Consider the following 23,355-nt stretch of genomic DNA (forward strand, 5'->3'; position numbering starts at 1 on the left):
CTCCTCATGCCCTATTCTTGCTCCCTCACCTGATTCTTCATTCTCCCCCACCACTTCAACCCCCCCACCCCCCCTTTGCAGTGAAGGAAACAACACAATCAACAGTAAAACTCCTCTCTCACCCCTCAGTGGGCTGACAGACGGAAAGACGTACAGACAGAGTGGAGCTTAATGCCCCGCTACCACTCCAATCTCCAGTACATCTCCTCTCCTCAATTTCCACACCCACATTCAATTACTACAAATTACATGCAGTTTAATTATTATGGCGTAGGAGCTCTACTGTTCATTAGATAAAGAACGGCAGGACTGAGTGCAGACAGAAAAGAGTGGGATGGAAGTTTTTTTAGCTGCACACTGGGAAAGAAAGTATACAGTGTGAGCAGGGTTTAGGCAAATGAAAATGCGGCAAATGAAGCATGAAGGAAGTGAAACATCATGCTGGCAATAAAGTAAACACAATGAATACCAATGATCTAAAAGACAATTTAATATGATGTACAACCAGAAATGATGGGATGATCAATAAGCTATTTTGTACCCCAGAGCAAAGAATAGAATAAAATAGAATAGAACCAGCTGGCAATGGTTATAAAAAACAAAAAAACCCTTGGTTCCATCTTATTCCCCTCTTGGTTCAGCTTTTGAAATATTTATTGTTCATTTGGTTTTGACATTTTCTCACCACTCATTCAGCAATGTCAAGGCAAATTGGATTTCATGAAGGGAGATGGGACAGATGAGAGGATATTAAAAGACATAAAGAAAGAAAGACAGCTACAATGCCTATTAATGCTGACAGTTTCTGTCACTCCTCTTTTGAGTGCTTCTCCGTTTCAAAGTGATTGAGGAGGGGATGAAGAAAGACTGTGTATGGCTGTAATCTAGCTCTTTGTCTCTCAAAAGATTTAACCCTCATCCTCTTCCCCCTCCTTTCCTAAATTCTGTTCGCTTACAGTGCTTCTGTAATCTGTTATTTCATTTGAATTGTACTTTTTGTTTTGAAGATGTCACATTCCAAGTGGACGAGAGCCTTCTCTCCTTTTAGTATCTTCCCCTCTTCTCGCATCTGCAATATCTTTTTATATTCTTCTCCTCATCTTTCATTCTTTCTCCTTTTAATTTTCACTCTTTTTGCTCCCTGTCATCTTGATTTATCATAGTTTATCTTATGATGATGACAGAGGATGAAAAACTGGAATCACTGAGCTTGTAGACGCAGACACACAGACGCACACCCACACAAAGCACTTGAGACGGACAAATAAAAAACAATATTTGAATAGAGACCAAATTGCATATACACATATGCAGCACGAAAGCTTAATCTGTTGACAAGCGTACTGACTCTGTCTGTGTGTGGGTGTATATATTTCTTGATGAAACTGTGATGAAATGGGGTTGATAGCGATTGCTGTTTTAAACCACAGTTTTAAATGGAATACAAAACAATACATTTCAGACAGCATTATACTTCTAGGAATTAAACAGGAGCAATGCGGTGTTTATCTGTTGGACTGAATGGTGACATTTACAAGTGATGACCTTAGTTTTGGTTGCAAACACACTGACCATATATGAGAACATACAAGCAAGCACACTCTCATTACCAGTTCCACCCCCGACTAGAGTCGCTGTCTCTCAGAAAGCATTTCTCTGTTGACTTTCCCCAGTTCGGCACAGCTCTGCTGTTCAGAGCAGACAGACACACAGCTGCAGGGGCTCCTTTCACCACAACCACGTCAGTGAATGTTAGCGTGACAGAGCGTTGTGTTGTACTTCGAGACTGGCAGAGATGGAGAGGTTGAGTTTAAAGTGTGTGAGTGCCTGAGTGTGTATGTGTGCGTGTTGGATGTGGGTATACAAGAATTTAGACAGGAAATATGTGTGACATGACCTTTTCACTGTTCTGTGTGACTGAGTGTGCATATTTGGCTACGGTGTGTACACAGATGTGTGTGTATCAGAAGACCTTAGTTGACATTTGGTCTCATCGAGAAATTTCCAGGAAAGACCAGGGAGAAACAGACAATAACAGAGGGATGTATCTGTATTACTTGTGGCTGTGGTCACTTTGCAAAGTGTCAAAGTCCTCAGACCAATATTAACTTAAAGAAGGGCAAAGCTAGAACATGCGCATATAATTTGCTGAGGTTTGTTGACAGGATGTGTGCAACCTTTTTAACCTTCTAACACCTGGAATCACCACTTTCAGATCAGCCCCCTGGATAGCTTTAATGGAATCAAGAGAATCTGGGCAGAGTTTATGAATGTTCCTTCTTTCATTAATTAGCCACACCTTTTCAGGTCATGGGGGCGTGTGTGTGTGTGTGTGTGTGTGTGTGGGGGGGGGGAGTCTATAACAAAGCTGACACATAGATACAAACAATCAATCAGACTCACATTCACACCTATAGGCAATTTACAGTTTCCAATTAACCTAACCTGCATGGATTATGGGAGGAAGCCAAAGTACCTGCAGAAAACCCACGCAGGCACGGGGAGAACATGCAAACTCCAAACAGAAAGGCATCAGCCGGCCAGCAGGTTAGAACCCAGGGTCTTCTTGGAAATCACTGCACTACCGTGCCGCCAAATGTTTGAATAAATAGCTGAAATTCCTCCCTTTAGTGAAGACGGGGGTACCCGAAAGATGTCAAAATCTGAATCATTAGGAAGGGTGAGAAAATCCACAAATGAACTACGGACAAGAGTTGCAAACTTGAAGATATGTAAAGAACTGCCATTTAGGAAGTGAAAACTTAACAGCGGATGGTTATCCGCACAAAGACAAAAAAGAGAATATTTCTGAAGATTTAGAGATTGCATTAAGAGAGTCTAACTGAGAGCTACGTTGCACTAGACAGGCCAGTAGAACGCCTTCATGCAACAGAAGCTTCAGCAAAGAAGCTGTAATAAAATATATCTGTTCAGAGACAAAGTTAACGAAATTCTCTTCCAAAAGTAAGCATATTTTAAAGTGGGTGTGTGTTAATAAACTTCTGAAAGTGAACATTCAAAGAAACAGAGGCATGGTCTGATAAAACAATCGGCTCATATGTACAAGCAGAAACAGATGCAAGCAGTCTGTTATCCACCAAGAAGAAATCAATGCATTGTGAAAGTGTGGTGGACTATACGGAAGGATTTCTTTTTAGACAGATGAACTCCAATCTCACATGACGATTGCAGACATACTGTCACCACTCCTCACACCAGTAAGAACTGAAGAGACCTTGAATGTCTTAAATGCAAACTCCAGTTCATTTGGATTGAGCTTCATTCTGACTATGTATCAGTAGTTCTCGCGTTCAATGGAGCAATGAGCAATGACATAAAACACCAAACCTTAGCATTATTCATCCTCAGCTATTAACCCTTAACATTAGCTTCGACTGTATAAGCATTAGCTTCTGTGAGAACAAGAAGGCAGTGATGGCTAGTTTACCAGATACATGTTAACTAGTTAATACCAATTTAAGAAAAAACAAATCTCAAGAAAATCCCTAAATTCTTTTGTAGCAAAACATCTTCAAAACCAAAAAGTAAGTCCAGTTGTTATTGACTCAGTCATGCCATGACCTGAATAATAATCTTCATAAACAAACTACATCTCTTCAGTTTTGTTGAGATGGTTGTACTGTGCATTTTATAAAGAGCTGCATAGTGCAACTCACAGTTATATATCGAACTCACAAGCTGCACAAGCAAATCAACAGATATCACAGTTTCACATTAAGAACAAAACATCTTGTTCTGTGGTGCTCATTTGACTTAAGAAAAACACTGTAATAAAAAAAAAAAAAAATCTGTGAGAGACAAATAGATGCAGCATATTAAGATGGGTCAGCAAGTTTGGAAAAATGTAAAAAAAAATGAAACAATATTATATTAGATTGTTGTGCACGTGTGTGATGAAGTCCAAGCCCTAGGCAATAATTGCATGCACTGTATATTCACTGCCTCTCCATTATCTTTCACTACATAACCCGAATGCCTCCTATCAATCAACATCACACTGAAACGCGGTTAGATTGCAACCCTGAGGGAAGGATAAGAGAGAGAGAGGGAAGAGAAAGAGAAGGACAGGAGTAAAACTGGTTCAAGACAAGTGGATTTCAACGGTCATCCATCGGCTCTTCAGAATATAACGTGATTCGTGCCAGAGGCCAGTGTCACATTTACTGCTGTCATAAAGAAGAGGCAATGGTAACATCAGGCAAGAAACTGAACATCAGGAATGTAAAATTGTCATTAATGGGAACTTTCCTCATAACATTCTTTCATTTTCTTTCATTTCATCTGCAATATATTTTTTTGTGCATAACCAGTTGCAGGCTGCTTGTTTTCAGTTGTGTTTTCTAGAAATGCACTGAGCTGCAAGCAGGAGACTTCTGCTGCCAGGTTTTATGATAACTAAGAGGACAGCCATTCATTCCATGTTTCATCTAAAACTTTTTACTTATCTTGTACTGTCTGTGCTACAATGTTTAAGCAACTGTTGTTTAAAAGCCATTATATGTCAAATATTTTTATGGTGATTACATGTAAAGTGGAAAAAAAGAATTCTTATTACCCTTTGCATCTCTCATCCTGTATGGAGAGAGTATAGATATAGAGAGATACTCCAACAGCTATTTGGACTATAAATACAATCGCTTTCCTGAAATCAATCTGTTCTGTGACCTCTCAATAATCTCTCTATCTGTTGCCTCCATTTTCTCTCTCGCCCTTTCTTTCATACTCAGAGATCCTTTATCCTCACAATTCCAGACAGCCTCAGACTTTCCTTCCTAGCATTTCTCACTCCTGATTCTTCTTAAAATCTTATCTAATAGTTTCTCCTTCTTTCTCTCTCTGGACCTGTAAGTGTTTGTCTCTATAATTCAGTCCTGAGCAGATAAATTAGCATCTGTCAAGGCTTTGCTCTGTGCTGAGAGTTTTTGCAGAAGCTGTTTTTTTTTGTTGTTTTTTTTTTTTTTTGCTCAATGAAACACTTCAGCGCCCTGGCACCTTCACTCATCCCGTTATTTACTCTGACTCACAGGTAATGAAGCAGAGGACTGGTGAAACCGTGTGTGAGAGAGGAAAGACATACAACTCTTGGAGCCAAAATGGACATCTGGCCTTGTGATACTGGGAGGCTGTGTTGCAAACTGGGGATATACAAATGTTTACAGTCAAAATGAACAGCTGGGCTGGGGGCAGTTTGGGTGTACAGTGCAAAAGGTGTTTATCTGAAGGCTTTTAGCCAACGGCAACAACTGTGCCATGTGTTCTACAGAGCTAGAATAGAAACCGAACAACACAGTTTAGAGCCTCAACACAGTTGTTGCCTCGAATGTGGAAAAACACTGGTCGATTGTACATATTTCATCTCATATAGAGTTCAGTTTAATCAGACTGAGGAATTACGATTTCACTAGACCCCAAGAAATGTTATGTGGAAAACATAAGAGTGCAAGTAGCTTCTATGCAGCTCCTAAAAAACAGATAAACAACAGCATTTTGCTGGAACAGCCATCAAGGCTTTTTGCAAGTGTAAACAACTAAACTTTCACTCGCTGATGGAATTTTAAACCAGCAAATGTTTTTTTTCCCCCCTAGACGAGTAAATAAGATAGAGGGCACTGTTTAAATTTTCAGCACAACACAGCTAGCGTCAGGTTAGTAACTCTCAAATCTGCACTAAATAATGAAACACTTTTTTATTATGATTTTATGTATCACTGACACAACCCTTACCTCTGTGTATTTTCCACCTCTTTATGACAAAAACGATACATACCCAATCAAGGTTACTTGCTCTCTCTTTGTTGACTTAAATTATGACCAGTGGTGCTCAGTTCTATACAGTATTTTCTATACAGTAGCTTTCATCATGATCGTGTGAAAGCAATTAGACAAATTTAAATGGTCAAACATCATAAAAGTTGTAAAAACTAATTAGCGCTCTAATGTGTACGAACAGGAGACCTACAAATAAAAAAAAAAAAAAAAATCAACATACAAATTAATAAATTTTACCAGCCTCTGCTTCATTGGTCCCCATAAACTTTAGTGGAATACATGTGGGATCATGAAACGGTGTCACTGAATTGATGGCTGTGGAGAAAAATGTATGAAAGTTTGAAATATCCTGATCCATTACAGACTTTTGCTACAGCCTCTTGCCAGCAAAATGGGAAATCTAAGCCAAGTAAAGTTAATTGAAAGAGCAATTAAAATATATGAAAACTATTTGATTTGATTTGAGATCTGCAGCTGAGGACAAGAGCAGAAAAAACAAAAGAGGAGATGAAACAAACAGGAAATCTAATGAAATGAGGTATAAACTAGGCAGCATCACACAGATCCTAATAGGTTTATATTCAAGTGGACTACGACAACAGTGACCTCTCTTCCCAATTGACACGGAATCTCACACACACCAGAACACTCACACATATGCACACAAATCAACATATACACATACTAAAGCTCAGACTGATCAGTCTTCCTCCCAGCTTAATCTGACAGCCATGTCAGCTTCAATAAGCCTCTGTTTGCAGTTGAGGCTCTGCAGTTTCTGTCTAATTGCATTATCTTTCAGCTACCTGAGACACTGACTGTGTTTTATTCTGCTGATGTTGACGAAGAGGTGAGATGTTAGTTATTGTAGAGGGAAATTCAGAACAAAGTGAATGCTGTGCTGATAATACTGCTGGGCACTTAAAAGTGAAAAATGTGCGGTGATGATTATAGTTGGCTCAGTAGAAACATGTGAACACTAATATCACACACAGAGTCGCACGGAAATCATAACACAATGCATGCAAAGAACACATTAAATCCCACAGGATGGCTAATCAATTATTTATTAATTCCCCTGTGCTGAGGATGATGTTCTTCTGAAATATTGATGTTACCGACTAGACAGTGCCAAGTGTGTTTGTTTTGTTCCTGTGTGTGAATGTGAAGGCCAATAAATATATAATTATATTACCAGTTTTTTGTGCGTGGCATATTTAATAAGACTGTGTACTTGCATGTTTTGTTGCTGATCTGCCAGAGACAGACTTAAACAGACACCAATATATGCCCTGCCATGGTTGCTTCTCTTAGAACTGAAATACATAACTTATTTTTGTTAATCTGTTTGTTTGAGTGCTGTTACACTGCAAAACTCAGCTTTTTGTTCCACCATTCAGTCACATTGTTATACAGCAGCCTGCCATATTTCCATCTAACAATGCCATTAAAGTCTCTTTGAAGAGGATGGTTGGTCGAGGACATTTTCTTGACTCTAGCATGAAGAAAGTTCTTCACACACAAATCTTGTTTTTGCTAACCTCCAGTAGTTGAACTCCTCACCTTGTTACACTGATGTCGCTGTGTGCTCCTGGATGTGTCAGCACACTGCGATATCACTGTTGGGTGTGGCCACAGATGCTACAGGGGCCATTTCTGATCACACCCACATCCGTCTGTGATTATTGGTTTGTTCAAAGGTGGAACATACTTGAAACCTCCATCCTGAGAGTGCAGTAAAACACTACTTTTCAGTGGGGTATTAATTCACTCTTTAAAGACATAATGAAGCAATATGTTTCATTAGTCATAAACAACCAGTATAGCCTGACTGATATTTGATTTTTGAGGCTGATAATGATATTGATATTTGGGAATTTAAAAAACATCTGTTGACAGACTGGTGTGTTGTTATCAATCTAAAATACTGTACAAACTGGGCAGGACCTTTCACAGTTGAAAACTTGTCAGTGACATTGTATCTAGATTATCTTAAACCTAGTTTGGCATTTATGTACCGATATGCACCAATATATATATATCTGTAATAATAATAATAATAATAATAATAATATTATATATAACTATATCAATGGCTTTGTTTCCAAGGTTGTGATCCTGGATACAACACAAACACTGTCCCCTGGAGAAATGGCTGTAGCTAGTGTCACAGAACAACAGTCAATATATTGGCATCAAAGAGAGGCTATACCCATTCCTTTCCCAACCCACCTTTGCAACAAATGATGATACGTGACCACTTAGACACGGACAACACAGCTTAACTTCAACACATTTTGTCTGATCGTTGGCAGCGATGCCACCGAATGGGCTGGAAAAGACGGTATGGTGTGGCTCTATTCAGTTGCGGACAGCAGACATTTAGTTCAAAGGTAAAGGCAGTTTTTTCTGCAAGATGACACAGCTAGGAGCTCAGTAAAAGAGACACATGAGACAAAGTGACTAACGGTTGAAGACATGGGTGTGAAGCAATCCATAACAACTGGACAATGCAATTTGTGTTGTAGAAATCCTGTTGAAGCAGGGCAACAACAAACACCCCACTGGGTAGGTTACATTTAAACAAATCCATAAAGTATTTGGGCAAAATAATCTCATGGGATTACAAGGAAAGATAAACTGCTTTACAGATGGGTGCATTTAAATAACTGTGATGTGCATTTAATTGCTGTGAACATTTTTTTCTAGCTGTGAATGTAGCATGGATTTTATTTGCACAAAGCAGTGCTGAGGGGCTTCAGGCAATTTTCTCCATCGACTTGCTAAACTGTCTGAGCTCAGCTGTTTCGAAAGCTTGTGGGTATGTGTGTATACGAGTGTGTGTGTGTGTGAGAGGGAGAGAAAGAGACCTGGAGTTGTTACATATACTGTATGTGATGTCCTATACTGTACATGTACAGACCACTGGTTTGTATGTGTAAATAATCTACAGCATGAACAACAGGTTCATGTTCATTCCAAGATTCCCGAACCGCGGGATACTGAGTTGGACACCTTTCGTTCCTCAGACTGATAGCCTAGTGGGAGCCACGGAGACTGACGCCGCCTTGAGCGGATCCATTAAGGAAATGAGAATGATCAATCACAATGTATTAATCCAACTTGATCTCCCAAAGGCAGATAAAGAAATATAAATCTACAGCACAGTCCCACATACACTTAGACACATACAGACAGCACAGTGCACTAACATACAGATCAAGATGAAGTGATTTTGAGGTTACTGTTATGAATAATAAGAAAGTGGTGTTTCATGCTTTGCCTCTGTGACTGCAGCTCAACTTGTGCTTGAAGTGAACAGGATTAAACTCACACATTTGTAAATCCCAGGAAAGTGACTGCACTCCACTACATTGATTGTAAGGTGAGCATTTCTGACAAGGAAAAATGATTGCGTTTGTTAAAGCTGTTCTCATTCAAACGTGATGCATTTCTGAGCAGATGAATCTACTGAAGGTTATATGGCAGAAAAAGAATATGAGAGATTTGGGAAAACCTTTTAGAAATTGCTTTTTCTGTTGTGCTTCAGCACGTATTTTATTTACTGAGAAACGGATGGGCCCTATCATCCAAGCTGACAGGTAATGCCATTTAAAATTTCCCAGAGAGAGGAAGAGCCCAAGGCTTGGCAGTACAGCACACATGCTACCAGATCAGTTCGGTAAGCTACTAAACAGATGCTTGAGTGGAAGAAAGCCGTTAGCTGACAGCATGAACATCTAAATAAAACAACAAAGTGCTTGCTTTTACTGTATTCATGCTGTGTACACAAGCGGTATTGCATAGACTGTCCGTAAACACATGCATTACTGAACACCGGTGCCTTATTAACAAGAAGGTAATACACATAAGATTTGTGTCGCAGATTGAATGTTCAGTACACCAAAACAATGCCTGTGAAAATTGTATTAAGTGAGAAGGATCCTAGGTGATGCTTTCATCATGCTTGATTTCACAAGATAAAGTGCGCTCTGTGCAACATTATCAACTATGAAGATATATTTGGAAAAACTAACTAGTGGTTTGAGACAGGAACACTGGATTTAATTCTTATTTCTGTAACATATAGTTGTAGTAAGTGGGAAGTTAGATCATCCACCCAAGACTATAAACCTTGCCAATAAAGTAAAAATCTAACTGCAATATCTTCATCTCTTGTCTTCCTTCAGTTCGCAGCATTTAGCAAAAACATGATCTGAACAACTACATCCCATAGGGGTGAAAACAGGAATCAGTTATTGGACACTGATGCTCATAAGGCAACCATTAGGGAGAGCTTGTGTGTTTGTTTGTGTACGACAGGACCGGCGGCAAACTGCTTCGTGACATTATCACGCACTGCTGACAGATGTGTAACATAACGGCTAATATAACGCTGCTGGTGTGATTATTACTGCCACATGATTACTAGAAGCACAGATAAGCTTGATGCATGTGTGTAAGGGTGTGTTTGTGTTTGAGTCGTGTGTCAGAAAATGAGAGAGAGAGAGAGAGAGAGAGAGAGAGAGAGAGAAGAGGAAGAAAAAAAAAGATGCACTGGTTGACCGTAATTTCAACTGACTGACAGTGTTTATGCATTTGTTTTCAGCACACATGCATCTTAATTTAGCTTTGTGCCCATGTGTAGCCCCCACTTTATAATGGAAACATCTCAGCTGCCCTAAACTGAGCTTTCTCCCCCTCTCCTGAACTCTCAGCAATCCTTCTCCCTTCCTTTTAGTCAGCTTTACAGCCCAGACACAGTTCATCTCCCCAGGTGCTGCAAACAGGGCCCTCAAACACACAAACACACACACATAAACAAACACACAACTAGATGAGGTTAAGTCAGCCTGTCTAGTGCTTTCAGAGACTCAGTAGAGCTCCTATTCATCTCTCTCTCAGGTCTTTTTTTTTCTGTGGTGCTGTGGTGCCTCTCTCATTCTCTGCCACTACCTGTCAGCAGGAGCTGTTTTCTGTGTTCATCTTGCGGCAATAGAGGGGTGAGGTACTGTTAGATAGTAGACACAAAGATTTGAGAAACAGTTTTGAGTGTGTAAGTATAGCTTCGAGAAAGAGAGATGGAAGGAGTGTATTCATTTTGATAATTTTAATGTCTGAACATTGACTATTCCCACTCACTTACATTTGGGAAAGAGCACTCAAACCATGAATGGCATTTCAATCTAAATATCATATTAGACTACAAAAAGGAGGACCAATACAACTCATTCTTAATTAACCACACCTTTTACCACCATCCGGACTGATTGTGCCCGTGTGTCAAACTTCCACACCAACTTCTTACGCTGTTCATAAAAATTACATTTACTGACCTCAAACTAGAAGCCAGAACAAAAAGACAAAAAAAAAAACAAGAGGGAGAGAAAGACAGAGACATAAATAAAGAGACATATATCTGCAGTATGGATGCACCAAACAATGCAAATCAGACAAAACAAAGAAGCAGAGCAGAGTTAACTCTTGTTAGAGCAATCTCTCATCCATTGTTCTCTCCGCATCTGTCTATCTATACTACATCTCTTCTGCCCTTCGAGACGTGTCACTCCCTCCTTGCAGCGTTTCCTATAATAGCACTAGTGCCCTCATAGGCATTGTGGTGCTTCATAAGCACCGTATCCAACAAAGCAGTTCAGATACAGTACACGCAGTATGTGGGATTTACTGTGCCACTAATCTAAAATCAGTGCTGGTAACATAATTTATTTATGGTAGCTTGTGCATGCATTTCTCACGACAGCTTAGCTCCGCTTTCTATCCATTTCTACCAGGGGTCATTTTTGTATTGCATACAATTAGAGTGTGGCATATCATATGCCAATTTTATAGCAGTCACTCACAAATCCCCTGTAAGGCTCTTTTTCATGTGTGTCTCCTTGTGATAAGGATGATAGTATGAACAAGTGAGTCCACTCAGTTTATTTTTGTTTGAGTTTATATTTGCTTCATTTTGCCTTCCCCCCCCCCCAATCTACCTGCCAGATATTACTGAATTATTTTAACAAGTTGGCATAATACCTGTGAAACAACTGAGGTTATGGTTAATGGTATGTATGCTAATGCCAATGCAAAATTAAAATTCCAACCGTTTCCTGTGATAAACTGAATGTTGCTGCTATCCTTCCTTGGCAGTGTATTCTCTTCTCTCATAAAGTATTCTCTATGAAATAGAGACAATTTTAAATCAGTCCTTCATTTCACCATGTTACTGACAGAAACTTTGAAAGCCTGAAATATGTTTATTGCTGAAAGAACAGTGTCTTCTTCATGTACTTTGCAACAAGGCAATTTCCTTTTGTATATTTCCCAACAGATGTACAAAAAGAAAGACACAAAATACACAACATGGTGGAGTGTGGAGGTCCTAAAGGTTTTCCAAACATCATCCCAATGGTCTTATATACTTATAATATTGTAGCCATATTCTATATCAAAAGACAAATATAGCTATGATTTGTTCATGTTAAGAATGTTGTATTCAGCATTAGCATCTCAGAGTCTTCTGAGTGCCTTTGCCTATATATCTGAATTTCAAACCCAGTCAAGAAAGATCATTTTAGAAGTTTTACAACAGGGAAAAAGACAACTCAAAATGCAGGATCAATTGCACATGAAACAAAGGCTGAAGGGCTGCCTCTCTGATATTGTGCTCAACTGATGGTTGTCTGCCAACCATCTGAAACTAGGGGTGGGCGATCTGACAATATTGTGGATGATCTTACTTTGGCATATGATCCACTTTTCACATAAATCGTACAGATTGCATCATTAAAAAAGGTGCTATACTGTATTTAGATATCTAATTTTAAAAGTTCAGTTGCTGTTAACCAGCCCATTGTTAGTGGTTAAACAGCTATTGTAACAGCTAGCCCATTAACTGCTACTGGCGATGGCAGTTCTTGCTCTGCTCTGCAGCCTTGGCATAGTGCCACCTGTACCAGTTCACCACTTGATCAGGAAGAGAATCGTCACCATCTGCAGAGAAACACTTTGGAGTTGCAGAATGTCTGTGCAACGAGAGAATCTGCCTGCAAGCAGGTAAACAAGGTAAATGCTGGAGCAGCAACTGAACTTTCAATTTAAAGTACTTACATATTGCAACTCATAAATAAATAATAGCGCTGTTCAAATGAATACTCCATATGAACAAAGAAAAAAGTGTGATTGGTTGTGACACAAGTTGTAAACAGAAGACAACATTGTGGCCAAAAAATAGCAGTGAGTAGACAACTATCCAAAAAAAAGTGGCAAAGTGGCAGAAAGAGAGGAAACAGGACATAGAGATTTGTGAGTTGGGCCTTTGAGTTGAAGTGACAGACTTTGTGTCCAGGCAACAAATGCGCAACTAGCCATGGGATTCTGAGTTCAACTAAATCTGCAGGGAATCTTGTGAGTCAGAATGTGGATCATGATTCTATCTAAAAAGATTGTCATGATCTTTTGTTCAGATCGCCCACCCCTATCTGAAACCAAGCCTCATTATTAAGTCAAATCTGCCACTTTGAAGATAGTAAAATGGTTCTTAAACAATTATTTCTTTGCTTTTTCATCACACTTCCACAATACACTTTGTGTCTAATAAATGAATTACCCTGCATTGCAGCAATCATTACTGTCACTTATCAGACAATGGCTGAGGAGGTTTTTTGGCAGTACAGCAACTGTCCAACTGCATTCAACACAAGCACACACTGGTGAGAGCAGGGGGCAGAGGAATAGGCAGAAGTCAGTTGAAGAAAACAAAGAAAAAGCTACCACTACCCTGCAATTGTTCAGTCTCATACCAGGCAGTTAAACGTACCATGTTTAACATACAGAAAACACTTGTTAGTCATACCATTGGTGGCCATGAGGTGAACTGCAGTCAGCATCCTGTTGATTGTTGCTATGTTCACACTCTGTAGGCACGAGCGAGCATCCTGGCGATAACAGGGAGGTGACATACAGACTGAACCTGATTGCCCAGCATCAGGTTGATAGGTGAGGTAACTACAGTTACACTATTATAGTTTGACCATGAATTCCATTTTAGACTAAAAAAATGGAGATAGGTCTGGCTATGCAAGATTATAGTTTGACTAATGTTATATTGTGCGGGCCCTCCATGAATCCATGCCCTGTCAATGTTGACCCTCGCTCTCTGCCAGTGTTGGTCACATTCCCATTTGGCTAAATGGACTAAATGGAGTTTGTGCTGTCTGAGTTGTGCTGGGAAGCGGTTGTTTGTTGATGTTAGCAAACTCTATTTTTCAGCTAACATTAGCCAGTGCTGCACACTGTTGGTTCTGTAGGGGCTCTCTGAAGTGAGCATCTTTTGTACTCTGCAGAAAAATTTGTCACAAGTCCTTTACAAAAAATGATAAGCAACCATTAATGTTGGGGAAGGTCTATTTTTTTGTTATGTTACAATCCATTCACACAATGGCAATAAAAAGCAATTAATGCATATGATTTGCTTCACATTCTTACATATAGTACCTTTAATAAATTAATCTCTGAGGGAAAGAAATGAAAGAGAATGGGAAGCTGGAGTACAAAGAGAGAGAGGTAGGGAAACAGAGATGGCTTGAGGAAAAAATAATCTCAAATCATGCTTGTTCTGCTTTTGTGGCTTTATCAGCCACACCAGTGAAGAAAAACCAGACAAATACAGTTGCCTTTTTTGTCAACACAGACATAATACAATCGGTAGTCTTCCCAAAACTGTTAGGCAACAGAGGCCATGGCTTCATAAACACCATTAGGGTATATCTGCAGAAAGGAAGCACTAGCACGCTTGAGTGTGACACTATCAGCACCTGGGAAAATAACCAGCTTATGGCAGAGGAAATGATGAGCTAGCGACCTGTAGACAAAGCTTGATGCAGGCCAGGTAATTGAGACAGCATATTGCTGCACAGTAACCTTCCCAGAGACATAACCATAATATAATGTGCTGTGGAGAAATTTCTCATTTACGGCCGGGTAATAGCACTTAGGTCAGAACAATGGCCCTCTCTACTTGGAAATTGGATAGGCTTTCTCATTAATATGTATTGGCCTTAGGAATGGGCAAAGAATGGGGTAACATTGTGAATGGCCTGAAGTTTGCACAGAGGGGAAACAAAGTTGAAGAGGTGAGTTAGTACAGATGTGTTCAACAGATGTAGCCCAAGTTCTAATATTGTGGGTGGTAGAGATACAGAAAAATGTATATACGGTGTGTGCTACTGCTTTTTTAATGATGTAATACTGTCACAGCAACTAATGCCAGAATATGTGCTTTGGTTATTGTGACAGGACATCTAACTTAAATGCTGGTGATTTTTAGTACCAGGTGAACAGGGATTGTTTGTCTTAAAAACCTCACAACAAAAGAGGATAGCATAGCATTAGGTCAGAGTTGCACTTAAGCTGCGCTTGCATAAACTGATTCATCAGATGTTTCTTTCCTGCTTCACCATGAGTGACTTATTCAAAAGTTGCTTGGCTGATTACTAATGTCCAATCGTATTCATTCATTTGTGGCAACTACAAACTGACACCTCTCGCAGGCAAAGCATTTCCTTCTGCAGCTACCTTCACCGCTCAACCTCCTTCTTTTCTGTAAAACTGTGTTACTGTATCTTATAAATGATCAATTCCTTAAGCATAAGTGTCGCTGACTGGACGTTACTTCCTGGAAAAAAAAAAATATGGCAGCCATTTAGTCACATTAATGCATGTAACCAGCATCGAAGCTGAAACAGCTAATAAATGCTCTCCTTTTTGAAACAACATCTCATAGCCATGGCATATTGACTGAGCATTAGGGCTGAATGATTTATCGAATTTGCAATAATATCGCGATAAAAAACAGATTTTCTAATCGCAGAGGCTGCGATTACACTCTGGTCACGTAACATGCAAGCAAGAGTATAGTACTCGGCTAAAAGAGGGAGCAACGACTTGGCACGCTACACTTTGACCTGTAGTTTAATGGCCTCAGGTTCGACAGTACCTGGCACTACGGAAAAATTTAGTGTCAAAAAGGAACAGTACCTTGTTTGTGCGGAACGATTTTGGCTTTAAAAAAAGAAGATGCTGCACAGCATACCATTGCTACCTCACGGGGCAACACTACTAACCTGTATCAGCACAACAAAGCCATGTACGATAGTTGCATGGCTAAAATGCTGACCACCAGTGTGTTAAGTAAGCCAAATACCACCCAACAAGGATCACTTACCAAAATGTTTGAAAGCATAACTCCATATGAATGTAATTCAAAACGGCACGAGGAAATTACTCAGGCAACTGACATGTGGTCAAGCCATACAGCACACGGAGCCCTATCAGTCTTACGGTGCATTTCATTAATGAAATTAAAGACTTCGACCTAAAAGCTCACTGCCTTCAAACTGCCTACTTCCCAGACAACCACACAGGGGAAAACATTGCAGCCGGCCCAAGAGAGGGGCTTGCCAGCTGGGATCTCCACGAAGAGAACCATGCCTGCATAACCATGGACAATTTTACATGCTTACAAGGCTGTAAGTTAAACAAGTCAATATACTACTGTGATTAAAGTAGTTAAATAAAAATATGTCATTCATATCAATTCATGCATCATCTAATTTCATCATGACATATAGGCCTGGGAAGCTGGTGAGGGATCATCATGTCACAACAATAGTGTTTCCTACACTTTACGCTGTGTGCATTGTCTCTCTCTCTTTTATCCCATCCCAATACAAAGAGAGGAAGTAATCTACAAAGCAGCAACAGGGAGTCCAGGAATTGGTGTTTTTAAATTTAGCCTTTTTGGGGATAAACTACAACTGTACTTTTGAAGGAACAAATTGTAGGGGTAGAAAAATAGACCCTCAACCAAGATTACTGTAATGTAGTAAATGGTACTACCCCTCTTACAATCCTGCTCTATAGTTTTCTGAAAGTGCTTCAAACCTGTTACATTTCTCACTCTATGACATATACAAAAAAGTACCTATGACAGCTCACTGTTTAGTATGTATGAGTTTCCATAGAGCCTGAATGCCTTCCAGGATTTTCTAAAGAGACAAATACAACATAGCAGGATTCATCAGTTTCCTTTTATTAGATTCATTCCTTAATTCCTAAATTCCATATTCTATTTAAATCCAATGCAATAGTTGTTTTTTCTGAGTTGTGCATGCCTTTCTTATGGCTCTGGGCACAATTTGATTGATGTAAAACACTTAGCTTTGCTTAGCTTAATTTATGGATGTGGATCAAGAAGCAGCTCCTCTCTAAAGAGAAATACACCAACAAATCTTCTCCAAAGCTAGATGGCTGGCATTAAATAGCCTTCAATTTTTAATTTACACATTTGCAAAGTCATTAATTTGAATAGAGGAAATTAAATGCCATCAAACTTCTGATCCACATCTTTTCAACTGTGGAAACATTTGGAAAAGAGTCATTAATGATTCGCTGACAAGCAAAGTACGGAACCAGAGTCTCTTGGGAAAATGTACTGTATTTTCATAATTTTGAGAAGAGATGCTTCTTGGTCTAACACATAAAAACTGATCTGAGCTAAGATCTCTATTCAGTATACCTTCAAATAACACCGTATTATTCCAATTTAATCTAACCTTTATTTTAAATCCTTCTTCAACCATAAATGTTCCATACTGTATAAAGTGAGATTTCCATGTCTTTTTCATTGTAAAGCAGGTCTAGATTCTAGAAATGAATACTGTGACAGTACAAAGTGCTCAGTCCACAAAGAAATGCATATAACCCATATTCAGTAATGGTGCCTTAAAATGATCTGTCAGTAGTTCGGTAACTTTGTGATGTCCCAACAAAACAGTCACCACACTCAGCCATGCCCCAAACCCAGCCCATCCGGACCCACCACCTAACCTTGCAATATTGGTTTCTCTGAGTGTTTACCTGAAAACTGCTAATTTTTTATTCAGTCACTCAGAAACCAGTCAGCCAATCAGAGGAGAGATTCAAAGCTGCTCTCCTGATTGGCTCACCAACCTGTTGTTGTGAGGAGTGGCCAGTGCACACACACACACACACACACACACACACACACACACACACACACACACACACACACACACCTCTTCAAAGCTCAATAACCTGTAGCTCTTATACAGAAATGACCTGTGTTAATAGTGCATTCACAGCCAAAATGATTGATATTAAAATTTCAAAAATTAAAAAGGACAAAAATGTCCTTCAGGATGCACAAGGGCTAAAGACTAACATCAACTGTTAATATTATGGTATCTTGTTGATTTGAATCTAGTATGTGGACAGGCCTTCTTCCATTTGAATTATGAAATATTTTCACCATCTTTTACTTCTACGTACTTATGAGCACTCACTCACTCACTCACTCAATATTTTTGTTGATGGTGTTATTGGGAGAGATTCACACGCCCCTAAAACCTACATGCATACAAAAACACACACACACACAGTCCAAACTCCCTAGGCTATGACTGCACTGATAAAGTGTACTCCCCGAGTGACTCCCCTGCTGCACCTAGTGCCAGCGACATGCAGAAGATTGTCATGCCAGATTTGTTCGACATGCAGCGATGGGAAAGGAGCATAACTGCAGGGAATGTGTGATAGAGATGAACATCCAGCGTGAAAAAAACATGAAAGGGGACCACAGAGCGTGGATGTATGTGCTCAACCGGTACCAGCTACTGCATATTGAAATATACACATGTGCACGATGTATATCCACATAAGCTGTGGTTACTTTTATAAGACTAAGGTCTCAGCAGAGGTCCTCTTAGGACACAAGTAAAAATGTCTTTTGGGGAATATGACACACTGGCGTGAGTCTTTTTCTGACTGATGGCATGGAAACTTTCAGACGAACATCACAGAACTGAATTTAATGCGAGTCAAACAACCATTAGTCTCAGTCCCCGCTTGGATCTAAGCATAGCAGCATTTCCAAATAGTGTAGCCCTCATTGCGATTATAAGTCTCTCATTTTACAAAATTACAGTCTCTGATTCAGTTTTCTTAAGCATTTAACCTACAGAGATGAGAGAACTGCAAAATTTGAAACCGACACAAAAATGTAAAATTAGATTCTCTCCCCCACCAGGGACCCACCTACATAGTGAGGAAGCCCTGAGTCATTCAGCTAGAACAAACAGTGGAGTGAGAAACATGCTTAGGGTAAAGGGGCTGTCATGGGTCCCTGTTAATGTAATAAACTGCAGTATGAACAAGCTCCATAGGGAGGGCCTTTGATCACACTAACATCTCCCATATGTCTGATTTATTTTAATCTAGAGAAAAAAAATCTGGTTACGTTTTTATCCCTCTTTTCATCCGTCTCTTTTGTGAGCGGTGAAACCTCTCTTTCTCTTTGCTTAATCACAGATACACACACACACACACACACCCACACATACAATCTCTATTGTACCTCCTTTTGCCTCCTTATATCCTTTCTCATTTTCACTATTGAGCCACTACCTCTCTATCTCTTTCTCACAGCTCTTGATGAGTTTGTCAGTCACTGAGGAGAGACAGGGATTTGAGCGAATACCCGGTACTCTGAACCTCCAGTGGAAGCCGATAATCCATGGAAGCGAGAGGTGGCGGCGAAATTCAGCTAATACTCAAACAATTGCCATCAGTGCAACTCCCACTGAGGTGACAAAGCCCTACACAAATTTGGCTGTTATTATGTGCAAACAACAAGCTCATATCCGTGTAAAAATGACTACGGCATAATGTGAGATGAAATTCTGTGAATTTGATTTATACAAAAAAAAGAAACTTGTGTTCCTGCTTTATTGTCAACACATCATGGATGATGATTAGCTGTAGATGACAGCTACTGAATCAGACATCATCAACACAGTTTCTTTTACAATAACATCTGAAAACAGTAATACATGGGAATGCTGAGATACTAAAAATGGACTAGTGACTAAAAGATTGCCGTTAGCTATTAGGGACAGAATTGTAGGATATGTAAATATTGTTGGCAGTCCTTGTTGGTTCAGCTGTCTTCTTTGGCTCAGAGTGTCACATGTGTACGAAAGAATTAAAATCCCTGAATTCAGTCATCATAATTAAGGCAGCGCTGACCTTTGAAAAAGTGCACCTTTCCCATTATTGCAATGAAGCGTTTCTATTATGTTTGAAAGAGAGAGAGAGTGAGAGCCTAAGCAGTGGATCAAAGAAACCAGCCTTTGACATTTTGCTGTGTCATGATAACCTTTCGGTAAAAAGGGCTTTGTTTTAACTTGGGAATAAAGCTTCTACAGTAGAGAAATAAGCGCACATATACAGCCCGAAAACATTGGACCAATGCTAAGAGATCTGTTTCAAGAGCTGAAGAATTTGAGAGAAAGTGTCAAATTGACTGTTGATTTTTCTGAGCGGTGTTGTAAATGCAACTTAAGTTATTATTTTCTAGAAATTAAACTAGAGGCCCGTATTTGTGGTCCATGTGGTATTGAGTAAGAACCCCAGGTATTCTTTAACCAGTCAAGTAAAGAAAAATTCACCTTCTACGGAAAAAAGTGACTAATTTAGTTCACATTTACCAAAATAATGTATTAATGGTATATTTGACAGACACTAATACTTAAATTCAAAAGTGGTATTATATTTAATGATAACAGCTGCATAGTTGATCATAATGGTACATCAAAAAATGGTCATTTTGACAGCTCTACACTGTTGCTGCTTGAGCCACCAAGGAGCTATCACAGAAAGCCTCACAGCCAAACTGCTGACAGTCTGGACTGACTGCTTCAAAGAACTAAATATTGGAGGTCTCAAATCAGAGCTTTTAAGACGATAAGGTTAAAACGTTGGTATGATGAACTTGGATATTCAGACAACTCACCGGCTGTGATTTACACAAGCTACCTGATAGCTACTGCTTTGAAACTGACGTCAAACTATTACCTAGATCTTTTAAGGAGAAGAAGCTTCACTGTTGGTCCTGATATAGTGAAAAGACTAGAGCTGTCTACTTATTGTGCTAAACATCAAAAATGATACAGAGTGGTTAGTCTTCTGTGAAAACCATCGTTGGCCAAGTGTAAATTTTACATGAACAGTTGTCATTACAGCCAGCGGAATCATCATTTGCTAGTATTCATGGAAGTGGCAATTAAAATCACGGCTTTTGTGATTTGAAAATTTCAATGAAAAAACAAATTGTTCAGCCCGAGCTGCTTCCACACCAGAAATCAGGTATTTCTTGGCAGCTGTCAGATGGTCACAAACTTAATCCTGTCCACGATTGCAAAAACACAGTTGATTAGCAAAGTGAAATAAATAAACTCACCACTGAGTTAGGTAGCTCAGCTTTGCCAGATTCTGTGAAAAACCCACAGTGCAAAAATTTTGTGAAAATTTATAATTTGCACAGGAGATCTGCCAGAAATTACATGTACATAATGAAACACAGGAATGAGTGTGTGTGTGTGTGTGTGTGTGTGTGTGTGTGTGTGTGTGTGTGTGTGTGTGTGTGTGTGTGTGTGTCTGTGTGTGTCTGTGTGCGCACGCATGGCTCTGCAGGTGGTGAGTGGAGGCTTAATGAAAGGGCCAGTTGTTTTGTGAGGCTGATTTACAGAGAGCAGATGGATCGGTCTCTCAGTCTCTCTGGTCTCAATCTTGTCCCACATTGCTGCTGTCGCCCCATTTAACAGCCAATTTCCTGCCAGCTCATCACAAACACACATAAAAACACACACGTACGCACACAAAGGGAGAAAGCTGCAAAAACAGTGTGTGGCAGTAGACCATCGAGACGCGCATAAAGGGAGAAAAGAGGGTGACACAGTGGGTCCGACACACAAACACATGTACCCAGACAGACTGTAGATGATAGAGACACAGGCATCTTTTGAGCACGGACAAGCAGAAAAGTATTTAAGTACATAAAGGCATGCACACAAATACATGTAGAGATATACACACATATACTCAAATACACACCCACACACACACACTCCTATGGGGAAGCACTGTTGGACACTATACAGTTTTTAATGAGCTTGCTCCAGATGTCTTCCCAGGCTGCAGCGCATGAGTAGTTGATTAATCAAGTACATTTTACTTAGAAACACTGACACATACACACTAATCCTAATCTATCACACAAACATAGTAATCTCAATTTATCACAAACACAGTAATCCCAAATGACCCCCCCCCCTCCCTCTGTCCTATTATCTCTCTCTCACACACTCATGCTGCGCCTGATTTTTAATATGCTTCTGCATCTCTGCCTTCAGTGATGTCTGCTATTTTCTGTTTCCATTTTCACTGGTTCATCATTCTCTGTGACAGATTACAACACATACTACATATTCACGCACACCAACACCTGTGACTGTTTCACACTTACAGTAACACCTTGTTTTTCACTTGCACTCACACTCACGCAAACACGTGAAAGCGCACACACAACACAGATTTCCTGTTTTAACTCTAATAGGAGGTAGAATTGGTTGGCCTCCACAAAATGACCTCTGGCTTTTAGTCTTTGCACCTTGTACAGCAGGAGATTTTACACTGGCACCCTTTTTTTCTGCTTTGCCACTGACAGTCAGCCTTCACTCTGACTTATGTGATATCGCTTGCTGGCCCAATGTGTTAATGAGCTTTCACTTGTCATATAAGGCTTTGCTGGACGCAGACTTGAGTGTACATGCAACCCAAGTACAGCAAACAATGCGCAATGATATGGAAATTCATGGTTATTAGGGTCATCTTTATCTGACAGTTAAGTCAGTGGACAAATGACCACATTGAGAAGTATCTTACCATAACAGAATGTGGGGTCTAACACAGTGATGCTTTACTTCCAGGTCATTTCTAATGTATTTTGCCCTGCCCTCATTTTCTTTTTGCCAAGCAAACCCACAAATCTAACATCAGTTGCTCTAAAAACTTGCCCTGCTTTTACAAATCTGCTGTTCTCGTTTTTAAACTAGCAAAACTATTAGTCCTAGTTAAATTTGTTTTGTGCTTGCTTGATTGTTTATTTTTCCATGTAATTTTTTGGTGAAGACATATCACATTCTTTCATACACTGGTTATAACAGTCATACAAGGTCAGATACAACCAGTGGCTAATGTTAAAGCTGTTTGTACTAAACTCAGACACTCTGGAAATGTTGGGAAATTCAATGCGTCATCATTACTGTAATCTCCACTTGTGGCTACAGTAAAAGTTTTATAGGCTTGCTTTAATGGACTCCCATGTGATGGCAAGTCTCAAAAAAACCCTGAGTGGGTTGAGGGGAGCTGTAAAATGCATTTTCGGCTGAATTGTTTATCGATTGTTTTTTTGTCTAAAGTCATCAAAGATAGTGCAAGAAAAAAGTGGAGAGAGTTAGGCTGTCAGTCTATGAACATTAAGTAGATTAATTCTGTTGTGAATTATGCATAGTTTTTAGTGTTTTGTCTAAGTGTAAAGTACTGTCAGCTGAGTAAACAACATGTCACCCAACATATACCGTATATATTAACATATATTTTCAGATATACAGTATGTCTCACACACTGCCGATGCATGAACTC

At 39.6% G+C, this 23,355-nt stretch overlaps 1 protein-coding gene across 1 annotated transcript in view; it reads right to left on the reverse strand.

The window, feature by feature from the left end:
* Nucleotides 1-23,355, reverse strand: part of LOC111236335 (alpha-1,6-mannosylglycoprotein 6-beta-N-acetylglucosaminyltransferase B-like) — a 111,913-nt gene that overhangs the window by 82,882 nt on the left and 5,676 nt on the right. The gene's annotated exons all lie outside the window — the stretch shown is intronic.

The sequence above is a fragment of the Seriola dumerili genome, unplaced genomic scaffold, assembly GCF_002260705.1.
Source record: "Seriola dumerili isolate Sdu_G_001 unplaced genomic scaffold, Sdu_1.0 BDQW01000621.1, whole genome shotgun sequence".
In the NCBI taxonomy this organism is placed as follows: domain Eukaryota; kingdom Metazoa; phylum Chordata; class Actinopteri; order Carangiformes; family Carangidae; genus Seriola; species Seriola dumerili.